The 17321-nt window shown below is 40.9% G+C and overlaps 2 long non-coding RNA genes across 2 annotated transcripts; both read left to right on the top strand.

The window, feature by feature from the left end:
• Positions 1-2740: 2740 nt before the first annotated feature.
• Positions 2741-7451, top strand: LOC112271563. The gene is made up of 2 exons (XR_002964687.1): positions 2741-3664; positions 4432-7451. It is a non-coding gene; the product is annotated as an uncharacterized LOC112271563 (long non-coding RNA).
• Positions 7452-10274: 2823 nt separating this feature from the next.
• LOC106866543 lies at positions 10275-14226 on the top strand. The gene is made up of 2 exons (XR_001407057.2): positions 10275-10461; positions 10915-14226. It is a non-coding gene; the product is annotated as an uncharacterized LOC106866543 (long non-coding RNA).
• Positions 14227-17321: the final 3095 nt, after the last annotated feature.

Here is a 17321-nt window from a genome sequence, read left to right on the forward strand (position 1 = left end):
GTGGAACACTCACATTGAGGTAATTTTTTATTTGTACATATTTTTTTTAAGTTTGTTTCTGTTATGCTAATTCATTGTTACTTGTAAAAATTTCAGAAATATCCAGATCATGCAAGGTATAGGAATGGAGGACCGGCCAATTTGGATGAGATGGATATCATGTTTGATGATCATCATGTCACCGGCGCTACATCCGCTATTCCTGGAGAAGTATCATCTAATGTTGTTGATCTTGCTGCTGCTTATACCGATGAAGATGATGTACCTATGCAAAAATAGACCGGGAAGCGAAAAAAGTCCTCTCATGATGATTTCGCAGCAATGGAAGAGAAGAACCCATTTTTTCGGATGTACAAGAAGGCTACTGATGCGATATGTGTTACTGCTGAGGCGACTACAACCAATAGGACTCCTCCTTCGACCGCCCCTAGTATGTTGGAGGCAATGGAGATGGTTCGATAATGTAGAGTGGAGGAAGGGACTCCTCTATTTTTCTCTTCTAGCATGCTTTTTATGAAGCCCGAGTATAGAGAGATGTTTGCTTCGGTGCAGACCAAGGAAGGAAGGTTTGATTGGCTTGAGAGGGCACATGATGTAATTTTTATTTTAGATTAAGTGCTGAGTTGTTTGCAACATTAATATCGTCGTCGTTGAATTTTTATTACATGTTTGTGTGAACGTACTATTTGTATTATCGGATAATGGTATGTGCTATTATTTTGCATCATTTACAAATAATGAAATTCTAATGTTGTCGTCATATTGATATTTGTAGATGGATGGTGACAACAACAATGATGATGAATATGATGGCAACAATAGCAGACTAGAACTTTTGCGTTTGCTTCAGTTAACTTATTGGTGTTGTCATGTTGGGCCAGATGGCTACTCACTACAGTAATACATATTTGAATAAGCAACAGTAATACATATTTGAATAAGCAACCTAGGAGAATTGCAGTGCAAACTGGCCATGAATGGGTGATGGAGAAATTACAGCATCCAAAATCTTGCTACAAGATGTTTAGAATGTACCCGGATGTTTTCATGCGCTTGCACGATCTTCTAGTGAGTAACTATAATTTGCGGTCAACAAGAGAGACGGCTTCAATAGAATGTCTTGGCATGTGTTTGTGGATGCTTGGAGGTCCTCAAACATTTATCCAAGCTGAGGATCGCTTTGTTCACTCAACCGAAACAATTCACAGGAAGTTCAAGCATGTCTTGGAATGTCTGAATTCATTGGGAGGAGACATCATTAAACCAACAGATCCTACATTCACATCCATGCATCCAAAAATTAGAGATAAACGTTTTTGGCCTCACTTCAAAGGTTGCATTGGTGCAATTGACGGACCACACATCCCCGTTATTGTTCCTGCTAGTCAGACAGTGAACTACACAGGACGGCATGGTTACACAAGTCAAAATGTGTTGGCAGTATGTGATTTTGACATGAGATTTACCTTTGTTGTCGCTGGTTGGGCAGGGTCCGCCCATGACACACGGATTTTTAATTATAGTATGGACAAGTATGCAAATACTTATCACTCGCCTCCTGAAGGTAATTTATATGTTTACTACCTATGCACTACCAATTTATTATTTTATTATGTACGTGTAGCTAATAATTTTTGTCCCATGGATGTAGGTACGTACTACCTTGTTGATTCCGGTTATCCAAATCGGAAGGGATATCTAGCTCCTTTTAAAGGCCAAACATACCATCTTCTGGAATTTCAGAATCGACGTCCACCGACTGGGAAGTTAGAGGTGTTCAATCATGCTCACTCTTCTCTTCGGAATGTGATTGAGCGCTCATTTGGTGTCTTGAAACAGAAATGCCGCATTCTAAGGGATGTGCCGCAGTACAAGATCGCGAGTCAAACGATGATTATTAATTCTTGCATGGCGCTTCACAATTTTATCAGAGATAGCAAGCTACGCGATAAAGAGTTTGACAAATGTGATGCAGATGAAAACTACATGCCTGGAGGTGAACGAGCTACACCCTTGCTTGGCGAGGATGTTTCAATTTCACACGACGAGAGCAACATGAACACCACGCGTGACATAATTGCCAACTCTCTCTATATCTCCCGACAAAGATAGATTGCTACATATTTTAGTAATATGAAAAACACTTATCTGTATGAAGTATTAAATGATTTTGATATTTTTAGGACCATACAAGAGATAAGCAAGCGATTTTTGTGTGTGCATGTGTTTTTTTATTTGTGTTGGTCGTCGTGCATAGGTTATAGTGGTTTTATCATTAAAGAGGCGTTTCAGATATTTTCTTAGCTCGCAGCTACTCCACAATTATGTTGTCAATCGGCCAACCTTGATCACAGCCGCTTCCTCAGCACAGCAGCTTTGACAGCACAGCCAGTCCACAGCCGCAGCCCAAACAAACAGAGTCTAAGTAGCGGTAGCAGATGCCCTTGCGTGAGTATCAGAAAGAGAGCAAATGACCAGTAGGAGTAGTTGAGATCGGAGACAATAAAAAACGACGGAGCCGCAGACGAACGCACCATCCGGCAACTACGTGCGGCACGCAAGGTCCACTTTCTTTCGGCCCATCCGAGTCCGGACCGACCCAAACACCGACAGCGATGTTTGGCTTGACGCCAGAGAGGAGAACTCTTGCACGATACGTGTTCCAGCCGTCCACCACCCGAACCCGACTCCATCTTCGAGAAGAATCGGCCAACCACGCTTCCTCCTCTATATATCCGTCCCCCCTTTCCCCCATAGCCTCCCGTCGAAGGCTTTCTGTTCGTCCGCCTGTGGGAATCGCGAGGTCCCTCCTATCTTCTTTCTGTTAATTTCGATTTCAATTTAGGATCCAAGGTTGTTGTTCTTTCTATTCTGAATTTCGATCTGGAGAATTCAATGTTGTTTTATCGTGTTTGTTAGGTTGGTGGTGATTGTGTAGGTCGAACTTTGGAATTTGTATGTCGTTTATGCTAGATCCAGATCCATCTGTGTGACAGGAATTGTTTGTTTCATAAGCTAGGTCCAGATCCGTACGTGTTACGGTTTTTTTTTAAGGTTGCATAAGCTAGATCCCGATCCAGATATGTTGATTTGTAGTGAGTTGTTAGATATATCTTATTTAGAGAACGAACTGATTTATTTTATGTCGAATCATGTTGCTGTGGGGAGGGATCTCATGGTCTGAAACTAATATTTTTGATAGATGATACACATGTTTCAGTAGTCATGAGCACCACTCCTCCTTTTGTTAGATCTAATCGGATATCTCCTGAGTTTGTAGTTCTAGATCTAACTTAATTATATTTGGCTACAACTTCCTCCGTTATGTTCGAGGTGTATACAACCTGATGGAGCCTGTACGAGGTGTTTGAAGATCCTAATTGATTGCTTCGTCTGATACGACCTCGATGCTAGAGGTGCTTGAAGATGCTTACCGATTGCTTCGTCAGATAACGCCCTTCATGTTGTACTATGTTCACCGGTTAGTCGGCAGCTGGCCAGCGGTTGAAGAACGGCGAATTTGCTATTCTGGAGACCCAAGTTGTCCACAGGGAGCAGAGGGGAAACTGGTCGACAGTTGATAATTTTTGTTAGCTGATCACGGGATGTTCCTTGTTCTCGTTTGCTGTCGAAGACGGTGGTCTATCTCCAATACGGCGTAAAGGTAATTGTTTTGGTAAGCTGATGATGCGCATGTATGTGTAAAACATGTGTATTGTGTAATTTCCTGTATCTATACCTGCATTAGTAGGGTAGGACGGCCTTTGCCATGTCGGGTGCGCTCGCTTGACAGGCCACGAGGCAATAAAAGTCTATTTTATTGTGTTGCGGGGTGGAGATCGCACGGGGAACTATCTATTTGTTCTATTTTGCCCTGGGTTCTCCACCCTGCCTTGGTGCCGTCTCCTCGTTCCGCTTGCTGTTTTGTCTGTTGGTTTGGTTCCACTACACGCTTTCCATGATTACTATCGGCAAAAGCACACTAAACTACGTAGCAAATGTCTTGTCTGAGGCTTATTGGTAAAGACAAAGTAAGGTACATCTAATTGCAGCTCTTTATTCACCGTACTATTTCGCTCATACCAACTCCAATCTACATGAGCAGTTGTTATGAAAGACTGGATGGCAAATCAGACGGTTATGTTTCTGCAAATCTTCCTTAAATTAGCAAAGTTCGTCTATTTTGGTTTTCTTCAAGATAACTTGTAACCTCTTACGTAATCTTATGTAAGTATGCCAAACTGCCCAATTTTCAGCTCAACATCCAGTCATTTAGTTCTCTTCGTTAGCAAGTCATATGTAACTTTGTTAAACACTTGCCAACATATTAACTGCAGTTTAAGATCAGTTTTTGTTTCTATGCATATTTTGGAGCAGTTGTCTTTCCAAAAGTATCTTCTATCTACTTCACAATTATGCTTTGTTCTTCAGCTGCATGTTTGACTATTTAAGGAGGTGTTGCGTTGTTTATCGGAGGTTGTTATATCAGTTCTTTCTTCCATTAAGGAAGGTTCGATGGTTCGCCTCCTTTCTATGCCCTGATGGAGCCTCGACGAGGTGTTTGAAGATCCTAATTGATTGCTTCGTCCGAGACCTCGTCTATGCTAGAGGCGCTTGAAGATGCTTACAGATTGCTTTGTCAGACAACGCCCTTCATGCTGTAGTTTGTTCACCGGTTCGGCCATCTTCATCGGCAGCTGGACAGTGGTTGAAGAACAGCAAATTTCCTATTCTGGAGACCCAAGTTGTACGCAGGGAGCAGAGGGGAAACTGGTCAACAGTTGATACTTTTTGTTAGCTGATCACGGGATGTTCCTTCTTCCCGTTTGTTGTCTGAGACGATGCTTCCTTATCTCCAAATATGGCGTAAAGGTAATTGTTTTGGTAAGCTGATGATGCGCATGTATGTGTACACATGCGTGTTGTGTAATTTCCTGTACCTATACCTGGACCAGTAGGGTGGGACGGGACGGCCTTTGCCATGTCGGGTGCGCTCGCTTGGCAGGCCACAAGGCAATAAAAGTCTATTTTATTGTGTTCGCGGGGTGGAGATCGCACGGGGAACTATATATTTGTTCTATTTGCCCCGGGTTCTCCACCCTGCCTTGGTGCTGTCTCCTCGTTCTGCTTGTTGTTTGATCTGTTTGGTTGGTTCCACTACACGCCTTCCATGATTTCTAACGTCCAAAGCACACTAAACTATGAAGATCTCTGTTGAGGCATATTGATAACGACAAAAGCGAAGGTACATCTAATTACTCATGTTTATGTACTTAAACTTTCTCATCACTCAAGGATCGAACCTGTTGTAGCTGAATGCATTATACTGAATATCCCGCTCATCCCAACTACAATCCAATATGAGAAGTTGTTACACATCAGACAGTTATGTTTTTGCACAGCTTCCTTAAATAACCAAAGTTCTTTTATTTGTGTTTTCTTCAAGATAAGAAGTTGTAACCTCTTGCACAAGTATGCCAAACTGCCCAATTTTAAGTTCAACATCCAGTATCATTTGGTTCTCCATAGCTAACTTTACATATGTACTCCAACTTTGTTAAACATTCTGCCAACACATGAACTACTGCCAACATATGAACTGCAGTTTAAGTGTTTTTTCGGGTTCTATGCATATTTTGGAGGATTTGTCCTTCCAAAAGTATATATCCTGTGTGCTTTATTATTATGATTTGTTCTTCAGCTGTATGTATTTAGGGAGGTGCTGCATTGTTTATCGGTGGTTGTATATCAGTTCTCTATTCGAGAAACCATGTTACTACCTTTGTGTACTTGTTCTCCTTTCAAGTTTGTGGATGTGCGAGTCTTGGCAGCTATGGCTACATATGTCAGTTCTCTATTTGAGAACTGTGTTATTACCTCTGTATACTTGTTCTCTTTTCAAGTTTGTGGGTGTCCGGTTCTTCTTGATGGCGATGGTTAACTCGACGGACTTCTTCCTGTGCTGGTCTTCATGCTGATGTTGTATCATGTCTCCTGCTGACAAGTATATGTGCTACAGAACAACATGCTACTTGGTGGTGATCATTTGCGTTTAGGGTCCAAAATCTTATTTCTGCTTCCACGCCTGGGATTGTCCTGAAGAACTCAATTAAGGTTCTTTGGTCATGCACAACTGGTGGCATCCACGTCTGGTGATGTATAATTTTTGCAAGTAAATTCATAGATATCCATGATGCATTCTGGGAGCAATCTAATGTTTTTCGTCGAACTGTGTTGCAATAGTATTTTGCCTTTGTTCCGTTATATAAGTGGATGGAAGGGCCTTAATGATTATTATTATCCCTTCTATTTCCTTGGTTACCTGTTATGATTTTACATCTTTGCTTGTACGAGTATTTTTTGTAGGCATCCTCATGTTTTTTGTTGTTGTTGAGGGAATACTCGTGTTGTTTATGTAAACAGTGTAGCCACATTTTAGTGTTCCCTTTGTTCTTTTCATTGGAAGGGCCTTATTGGTTATTATTATCCATTCTATTTCCTTGGTTGCCTGTGTAAGTCTGGGCTATGATCTTTTTCCTGATTCGTTTGTAGGAGTCTATACTATGCATTTTGCTGATAGTTTTGGCGACCTGAAGAGGCATTTTCATGTTGTTCGTCAGTCAGTGTTGTGATTTCTTTCCATCTTCGTCTATGCATTTTGCTGATATTTTTGGCGACCTGAAGAGGCATTGTCGTGTTGTTTGGCAGAAAGTGTTGTGATTTCTAGTAAATCTGTTTTGTTTTTCTTCCTTAAAAAAATTTCCTTTAAGCAAAAAAGCCTTGGGAGTATATTGGTTAATTATTATCTCTTTTATTTCCTGGAGCTCTTAATTTTTCTGTCTCGTTGGTATGTACTATGCATTTGTACTGAATTTTTTCTGACAAATGTGATAACGAGATGCATAGTTTTGTTAAGGTTGATACACCACCCCCTGTCCGAGGGACTATTCTTTTAGCTGTTCTTTTTCTGGCTCTTGTTTTTTGGTTCCCTGTTTAATTATTTTTGTGTTTTTCTGTCATGGTAAATATAGAGCATACTAATCTAATACTGCAGAGTTACACCCATGTGACATGAAAATCTTGAATCTTTGCAGGGGCTGGGCGGCAGACGGTTGGATTCACAGAAACCATCTGGCTAACTTGTCACCTCACCATAAAATACATCAATCGTGGATCTTTAGCTCTGAACTGGAAAGAGCGTCACAGCAAATAACAGCTGCGACTGATGGTTCGACTCCATCAAGATTCATTTTCATTTGAATAGTATGAATTGGAGTTTTGAGACATTTGAATTTTGAATTGGTTCTCTTGTTGATGGCCAAAAGACGGAATTCTCCATCTACAAACTCTAGAGTAGTTAGCTTGATTCCAGTTTTATGGAGGATTTGGTATGTATTTATTATTCAAAACATTAGGTTGGAAGGTAAATTGTCCGTATGGAGTATTGTTCATTGTTTGGAGTGTGAGTTCTCATCACATGACCTAACCTCGGCGCAAGCTGTCCAAATGCTCAGCTTTGTGCAATACTTTAGCACTCATCTGGTGCTCACCTCTGTACTTTGCTTTTGAATGAATAAAATGTCTGATCTTCCAAAGAAATAAAAAGGTAGGTTAAAATGACTGATTTTCCGATATAAAAAAGGTCTGATTCAAAAATCGAGTAAACAGTTGCTCATCTTGTCATTTTGACTTTTTTTCTTCGCTGTTTTTTTAGATTAATAACAGGAGGCCTGCAGCCCCCCCTGCCGGTCGAATTATGAATGACGAAGCCAGTGTTATAGAGCAGTTCTGGAAGATTTATAAAAACAAAAAAGGAAAACGCCAGAAGCCAACAGGCAACGACGGAGTTTCGCGACCAATCTGCAGCGGGAACAAGATCCTAGCTAACGTAAAATCGTAAATGGAATCACACGGCGTCCTCATGCGGTGTCGAGGCAAAATGACCAAAGGGCTTCAACCGAATTATCGATGCATGGAGAACTTCAGTGTTCTTTGCCTCAGGCCTCCTCAGCACGTCCGTTACGCGTTAACGAATCAGCGATGCTGGGATAGGAGCAGCCCCCAGAAATGGCTTCAGCCTGCTGGATGTGGAGGTCAGACGTCAATGGTGAGAAGGATGGAGAGGTCAGCAGCTCGAAGGCTTTGTTCTCCACGGTAGCAGGATTGGTTGCCTGAGACAGCCAGACAGATTGCTGCAGAAGTTGTTTATCTCTATCTGCATTGTTTCTTTGAACAGTAGAGACCACTTGCGAATGGTTCTCAGGAGCAAGTACCCTATCTGATTCAAGTCAAGCCAGATGCGTATCGTTAAAGATCATATCATAGCGAAAAGTCCAGAGACTCCATAAAACAGCAGCACATACAATGTTCATAGCTACAAACTTTTTGTTTGCTACCCAATTAGGAGCTACAAAATCATAAGGCCAATGTCTTTCTTAAAAAAAACAGAGATTTTTTGCCAGATATCTTTAGCCACTACAAATTCAAAGAATAAATGAGAAACATATTGTTTCCATCCCTCCTGTTTGGCTGTTTGGTCTCTTTTTGAGCGATGTAGAGCGAGTAATTTGTCCTCGTGAGACCATAAGTTTTGTTAATATAAGTTTTTGTCGATTGGCAGTTTATGTGTAAGTTATGTTTTATGGTGTTACTTGTATAGAGTATTTTGTTCGAGTAAAATTAAGGATATTGGAGAGTAATTTTGTTCAATGCGAGTAATTTTGTTCAATAAGAATAAGAAGAATGATAAAATCACGATGCAACAAGAGCCTCCTTTGTTTCCGGACATGTGGGGCTTTTGTCTTGCCTTTCTTGAGCAGTGAACCACTTTAATTTATTTGCTTCTTATTATGCACATGAATTGCTTAATTGGTTGGATTTGCGGATCTAACTCAAGAAAACGTGGAGCATAAAATTAGTAAAAACTTGTGTTTAGTTTACCCATTATATGGATGATATGGGAAAATATAGTTGGTTCAAATACCTAAATAATCTTGGCGTGACCTCTACTAAGTCTGTAAAACCCTCATCATTTATGATTGGGTAGTACTGCCATGTGTCCGTTTAACCTAGTTAGTTAGGGCACAGAAATGGCGCATGCTGGAATTTCGTACTAACGAAAACGGACACTCCCCAGAGTTATATTGTATCGCCTATCAGATATCTTGATAACCTTCACATTGCTTGTAATATTTACTCCAATAAATACACACACGAGCAAAGAAAATTATAGGCCCACCAAGTAGCCATGCAAACTGTAGTTGACAAGTGATATAATTCTACTTTGATTTAGTAAATTTCATAAAACTACACTTCTTAGAGTTAGGGTTAGGGTTTCACAGACCCACTGTTGACACTAATAATTACATAGAACCACAATTTTTGGGTCAAACCTTCTCAGAAATCTCAAGTCTCACAGATTAGGTCGTTTGACAGGAATTCCGACCTACGTGGCAACGAGACGATTCGAGCGATCCGTCGTGTCATATGACATGTGGGCTATCATAAATACCGTCAAATGTACTAATCTACCTGATTTGATTCCTATAAGAAAGGTTCCCCCAAATACTGTGATTTTGTGAGCTAAGTGTTAACCGTGGCTCCATGAAATCCTAGCAAAAAAAGAAATGTTGGCTTGTGAAATTTACTCTTTTTTTTGGTCGATGCAAATATAATATCTTACTAACTCTTCACATAAGCGTGTGTGTGCGCGTAGAAATGATGTCTGGATAGGGTAAAATTTTCATGGAAGAAAGGTGAGCTTTATTACTTATAAACAGGGTTACAATCAGGAGCAAAAAGCCGTGCTACATGATCAAACAACGAACCGGTGTTGTTACTGGCGCTATCAAAAGAATCTAATGCATGAGCTACCTTATTTGATCCTGATGCATTCTACTAATTTTAGTGAAAGCACCAACTTCACTTAGAGCACTACTCCAGTTTCTATCATCTACAGTATTTCTGAGTTCTGAATTTTTGTAAGATTCAACGTACGATGACATTCAATTCGTATATGTTTTCTATTCATAGGATTTTAGAATCTCTATCTCGGACTCTCGGTTTATCAAACGCGACACTTTTACTGGGTACGTGCTTGCCAAGCGCCTCCATATGACGCAGGAGGTAACGACTCACAGCCCCTCAAGCTAAGCTAGGTCAGGAAACGCAGGACCCGGTGACCTTTTTTTCTTGACACGGCAACTTCGTCCGACACGCAAAGGTTCCTGGATCGACCGACCCCTACTCTGTGTTTCACGGCAGAGAGGTCAAGCCTTGCACGATACGGAGTACGTGTTCCAGCCGTCCACCACCCGAAACCGACTCCATCTTCGAGAAGAATCGGGCTGCCTCCTGTCTCTATATATGCGTCCACCCTCCCCAGGCCAGCCCCATAGCCTCTCTCCTCTTTTTCGTCCGCCCGTCGCAGGCTTCTCTTCGTCCGCCTGTGGGAATCGCCAGGTGCCTCCTTCCTTTTTTCTTTTCTATATTCTTTGTTTCGATTTGGAATCCTAGGTCAATTTCGATTAAGAATCCTAGGTTGTTCTTTCGATTATAGTTGTTTTATCATATCTGTTGTGTAGGTCGAAAACTTTGGAACCCTAGATCCAGATCCATACGCGTTTCGTTATTTTGTATAAGCTACATCCAGATCCGCCGCATATTTTGTTTTTTAGTCTTGTCAGAATACCAGTCTTCTAACTGATTTTCATGTTGAATCTTGTGCTTGGAGGAGGGCTCGATCTCATGGAGAATTTAATGGCACGAAACTAATTTTTTTTGGTAGATGATACATATGTTTCGGAAATCAAGAGTATCATGAAACTAATTTCATGGATCTCTTTTTGTTAGATCTAATTGGATATCTCCCGAGTCTGTAGTTCGACAGATCTAACTTTACTTTCATCGAGACAGGTTCGACGATTTGCCTCTTCTCTTCACCCTGATGGGCCTACGAGGCGTTTGAAGACCTAACTGATTGCTTCGTCAGATGCGCCGTTCATGCTCCGGGCGGTCGAAGATCCTTATGGATTGCTCCATACGATAACGTCGTTTATTATGCTGCACTATTTCACCGGTTCGGCCATAAAGGGGCCCGCTTGCCGGTGGCCTGCTGGTGGCTCATGATCTTCGGCAGCCTTGGACATCGGTTTATGATGCCCACCACTGCCTTCACGGGCAGGCTTCTAGCTGCATCGGAAGACTGCTTTTCTGAAGGCTAAGTTCATCTCCACACGAAGTGGTGGGGAACTGGTTGTCCGGTTGGCTCTTCCTGTTTGGTGGGGGTTCCTTGTTCCTGTTTGCCGCGATGCCTATCTCCAGATGCCAAGTGAAAGGTATTGTTTTGGTAAGCTGATGCGCATGTATGTGTGCACATGTGTATTGTATCATTTCCTGTACCAAGACCAGTAGGGTTGGACGGCCTTTGCCTCGTTGGGTGCGCTCGCTTGGCAGGCCACAAGGCAATAAAAGTATATTTTGTTGTGCTCGCGGGGTGGAGATCGCACGGGGAACTATCTATTTGTTCTATTTTGCCCCGGGTTCTCCACACTGCTATGGTGTCCTGTTCTGTCCGCTTGATTCCGTTACACGTCTGCATGATTCCTATCGGGGAAAGCACACTACAAGAACTAGCTTGCTCAGATTTGGTCAACCAAATGACAAACCAAAGGTACATCTAACTGCTGCTCTTAATTTATTTATTTTCCATAACTCGAGGATCAACTTGACATTGACTTCCAAGTTCCATGCATCCTTGAGATCTTATTGCCATATCCACAGCTGAAATGTCAGCAATTCACCATTACTGAACACCCTGCTTATCCCAATGCCAATTTAATCTGGCAGTATTGATTTGTGAAGCTTCCGTCAATGAGTGGCATATAAGTTACTGTTAAAAGTTCTGCCAACAGATAACTAAAAGCTTCCCAACACATGAATTTATATGCATATCCTGGAGGATTCTTTTATCTGCTATGTTCCTTCCGTTATTTTGTGCTTAGGTTGTCTTTGACTATAAAGAGTGGTGTTGCTGGCTGATGTTCTATTCTGCGGGTTCTCTTTTGTATATGACTTCTTCAACTGATTGTGTATGTCAGATTCCTACTGTGGTTCTCATGGTCCGAAACAAATATGTTGTTAGATGGTACATATGCTTCGGAAATCATGAGTATCAATTCTTCTCCTTTTGTTAGATCTAATAATTGAATGCCTCGTGAGTTTGTAGTTTGCAACATTACTAGATTTGCTACTGGATCTTCTTCCATCAAGACAGGTTTGACGATTGGCCTCCTGTCTGGGGTGTTCCCAAGACCTAATCGATTGGTTCATCAGATTCCCTGTTTATGCTCGAGCCGTTTGAAGATCATCATGGATTGCTTCATCGCCGTTTATGTTGTGCCATCGCCAGTTCACCTTTGGCAGCCTGGTTTGTAATGGCTGTTGATCTGGACAATCATTTACTTGAAGTTGATGAATGCTCTCTGCGAACAGAAGTTTATGTTAACATGGAGCGGTGGGAGCTTAAGTCATCTGGTTGTCTCTTTCTGTTTGGTGATGTTCCTTAGTTCTGTTTGCTGCTCAAGACGATGCTTGCCTATCTCCAAATGCCACAGGAAGGTAATTGTTTTGGTAAGCTGATGCACATGCTTGTGTGCACATGTGTATTGTATAATTTCCTGTACCTAGATCAGTAGGCTAGGAAGGCCTTTGCCATGTTGGGTGCGCTCGCTTGGCAGGCCACAAGGCAATAAAAGTACATTTTGTTGTTCGCGGGGTGGAGATCGCACGGGGAACTATCTATTTGTTCTACTTTGCCCGGGTTCTCCACCCTGCCTTTGTGTGTTTGTCTCGTGCTTCTCCTTGTTCCACCTGTGTGATTCCTGCTACACGATTCCATGGTTTGAATAACTGCGCGGCAAATATTTGTTCAGCTGAGGCACATCAATAATGACAAACCAAAGGTACATCTAACTTGATCTTATTTATTTATTTTCTGTAACTTGAGGATTTATTTGAACTTCAATTCCGTGCATGGTTCTGATCTCATTTGAGTAACTTGTCAAATCCAAGCTGGAATGTCACCATTACTGAGCTCATGCTTTACCCAAATCCAATATAATTGTACAGTTATATTCTGTGTAGCTTCTGCAAATGATTAATACTTCTGGTTTGTTGCAAGATAGTGAAACTCGATAATCATGTCAGTACCAGTTTGAAGTCGCTAGCTTTCCTGTGCAATGTTCTGATGGCTTCTGTTCCACATGGCATAGAACGTTCTGCCAAAACATGAACTGGATCTTTCCAATACACTAACTGAATCTTTTTATGCAATATTCTGAGGATTATTTTCTTTCACAAGCATATATTTTGTGGACCTTCTGTTTTGTGATTTGGTTGTATTTGACTATATAGAGAGGTGCTGCTAGTTGGGTGTTTTATTTGGAGAATTGTATACGAATTCTCTGTATTGCCTATTGGAAAGATCCACTTCTTTTATTGCCTCTTGGAAAGATTTTTTAGTTATCATCTCTTGTGCACACAAAGTTTTCATGTGGGTGCTCTGAGTTATCTGTTACTGGCTGCTGGTGCTTGCATGAAGCCTCCTGCAGACTAGTGTTATGCTGCAGGACAGTAATGCTACGTGGTGATGCCATGGCACTGATGGTCATTGGATGAGTTATTTCTTCATATATGGGACATCCTTGAAAGCCGGTCTCCATGTTGGGTTGTTGGTGCACACTATGCCTCCAGGAGACTAGCTTGGTTGTGATTATTCACATTGAGCTCATAACTGCAATCATGGATTGTTGTGATGAGTTAAGTTCTAGACATGTATATGATGTATTTGTTACTTCACCGGCTGTTTTATGATGAACCATTCTTGCTGCCGGGAAGGGCATATAAAGTGTTCCGAGCTGCGAGGATGGCGCATAGTGTTTAATGATGATGGTGATGATCTAATTGCTTGGAGCGAAGTTTTTCTGCCATGAAGAGCTGCTGATATAGTTCATACGCGTCTGGTGATGTATAATAATCTGTTTTAGCTTTTGTTGCAAGTTAATAGTAGTGGAAAAGGTCATTGGTTAATTATTATCTCTTCATCTTTTACAGTGATTATCTTGGTTTATTAATTGCCTGGTAGAAGGAACCATTTTTCTGTCTGATCTAAATGTCTGATCTAAATTGGACACTCACTTTGTTTAAATATCTTCATTTGGACACTCACTTTTCCGGACAGAGTAATTTGGTGGGCAATTAAATTTGTTTTGAAATGTTATGGTATGAAGGGATTTTGTTTGCTGTTTTTTTTTTCCTCGGTGCTGGCAAATAAACATGTCTTTTGCACAGTTTTTGTAACACAGTTACCCGTGCGCTGAGCGTCACGGTTTTTGGCAGGCACCTTGGAGATAATCCGACAACGTTGTCACCTGGATTAGCTTTGAATTGGAAGAGCGTTCCATCAAATGACATCATCAATGGATGCTTAGCTCTGAATTGGAAAGAGCGTCCCAGCAAATAACAACATCATTCGTGGATCTTTAGCTCTGAACTGGAAAGAGCGTTCCAGAATAACTGCTGGAACTGATGGTTCGACTCCATCGAGATTCAACTTTTGCTTGATACTGTTTTTAACAAAAATGGAATTTGATAATTATATTCGGAGTCTGTTTGCTTGATACTGCTTTGCATTCTCGAGAATATTTGTCTTTGAGTTTTTTTGATTTGGACTAATCTAGCAGTGTCTTGTCTTTTCCAAATTGTAATATTTTTTTCTTTATTTGATCAAATAGTTGGAAAACTAATGTTGACAAAAATTGGTACATGTGCCACCTAACCACTCAGAGAGAGGACATTTGACGGGGTGTTTTGAGACATTCGTATCCATGAGTTTTGCAACAACCAACATTCATGTGACACTTCTATATTGTTTGTTTTTGAAAAAGCCACACATTTTATATTTTGACTTGACGAGCTTTTCAAATTGAACCTTAAGTATATTTGGTTGAAATTTTTGGGAAAAACAATTGTAATGTAAATAAAGCAAGCTTTTCATTCTAAGTTGGCTGAGTGCAAAGCGAAGCTAACTTTAGATGTTTCCATCTTTTTTATTGTTTACTGGACTCAGTGCAATCTCGAAGTTAGCAAACAATCTTCAAGTTAAAGAATTTCAGAATCCACCACATTGTCAGCTAGCTACCTCTTCTCGAATCATACAGCATGAACCGGCTAAACTTCCGTGTATGCATCTTTTCCATGAACAAGCTGTTTTTTCAGACCAACATAACACATGATTCAGACCAACATAACACATGATGGTGATGTGGAATAGACCGAGTGTTTGTGGCCGAAAGCTATGCTAAGCAGTAGACCAAAAGTATACTTCTCAGATTTACTGATATTTATTTATTAGCATAACAAATCTAAACAGTCTAATAGAGAAATTATGTATCTTTAATACCAAATTAATTTAAATAAAAAATCTAAATTATCTAACAAATCTAGTTGCTTTTTTTTTAGTTGATCCGTTTGCACCTAGCTAATGTTTCGTTGGAGGAAATTAGAGAGTGGATGGGAGATGAATGAGTATGTGCTATTAAATCATTTGTTTGGTTATTGAGAATGAAGGCTTACGGAAGATTATAGAGAATAAAAGCTTAAGGGAGATTGGACATCGAAGTTGAGAGACCAACTTGCACCATTTTAGTAATGAACGAGAGGTAGGAATTCGGAGGGAACTGTTATCTTATGTTACCTTCCCTAAGCTGATTTTTCCTGAACTGCCACCAATCAAGCACGGAATGGACTTTCCTCATTAATTCTACCCCATATTTCCCAACCGACAACCAAACAAGAGATGGCGACTAAAAATAATTTTCCCATGTCTAATCACCTAGCTCCAACACCCAAACCTGCATTCCCCTTGCATAATATTGCCAGTCATGCTGCTATGGCACATGAAAACGGATAAATACTATGATGCATGTTTGTTTGAAGTTTCCTTGGCCATTTGCCTCTTATTCTTGACCTTCTTTGCAAAATATATACATCATCTATTCATCTTTACTCCTATAAAAGACCCAATTGCTAGTGGGGTATGTCGCCTGTGCGTTTGTGACTTTTTTCGCACCATATTTTGTTTTGGCACAAATCATTAAGATGGGAACAAGTATGATTCATATGATCTAAGATAATGGTACAATATTCCCTTTAAACATGTATCTTTTTGGTGTGTAGCAATGCACATGTATTATACTATTCATGGAAGGGATGTTGTCCCTGTTGGACAATAGACCCACAATCATAATGCTACCACTCAATCAGAAAGCCACATAGTAAATGAGCTGGTACTACCAACTTTGGTACAGGAAAGACCACGATGGGCCGTATGTTATTGCTGCAATCCGGATTTTGCAAGCATTTGCGGAGAAGACACCCAAAAAGACTCTGTGGAGAACAACATCGCTCCACCTCCCTGATTCGAGATCACACTCCTCGATCTAATTTAGACCAGAAATGATGTTGATTAGGCGATACAGTGAGGGTGTGTTATTGGTTCTTGTGATGGACCTATTTTGCATTGCACCAGGCATGTTGTGGTTAGAAGACATGCTGAGAAGGTGCATGCATGAGTTGCAATCCAATGTTTGGTTGCCTTGCATGCCTAGGTCATGCTTGAAATCGACGACAAGAGGACATCAGGCAACAAACTTCACACAGATGCCGCACTGGCGTCAAACGGTGTGTGGATGGCGAAGGGGAGAGAGATAGGGATAGAGAGAAGCGAGAGAGAGAGACGAGCGAGATGTAGAGATCAAAAAGGGAGAAATAGATGTCGCAACATGTCCGGTGCAAAGTTGCAGACTATCGTCCTAGGCCATCGGATACAACACGTTTCAGATGAGATGAAAATCAAATATAAGATAACATGGAACAAATACATGGGGTTTTATGAAAACGTGTTTAACTGGTCATGTTGATTTCCACCTTTAATCAGCACCACATGTTTTAGATCCAATGGTTCTCGTAGATAGTTTGCAAGTTTGGGATGTATGAACTTTTGCGTTGGATGGGAGAAAGAGTCGAGTGTGAACTGGGAGAAGAAACAATACTCCCTCCGTACCAAAGTGATTGACGTGGATTTTTTTTGAACATCATTGACATGGATTTATATAAGAGTCTGTCAAAGGAAGAGCACCTTTTCTTTTACTAATGTTGCTAGGAGTGACGCGAGGACAGCTCTTTGGCTGGGTTCGGGTCCTATTGAGCTGTTAGCCATGCTAAACACGGAGTGTAACCAAACTATTATGTGATTCTAATAG

Source organism: Brachypodium distachyon, chromosome 3, assembly GCF_000005505.3.
Source record: "Brachypodium distachyon strain Bd21 chromosome 3, Brachypodium_distachyon_v3.0, whole genome shotgun sequence".
In the NCBI taxonomy this organism is placed as follows: Eukaryota; Viridiplantae; Streptophyta; class Magnoliopsida; order Poales; family Poaceae; genus Brachypodium; species Brachypodium distachyon.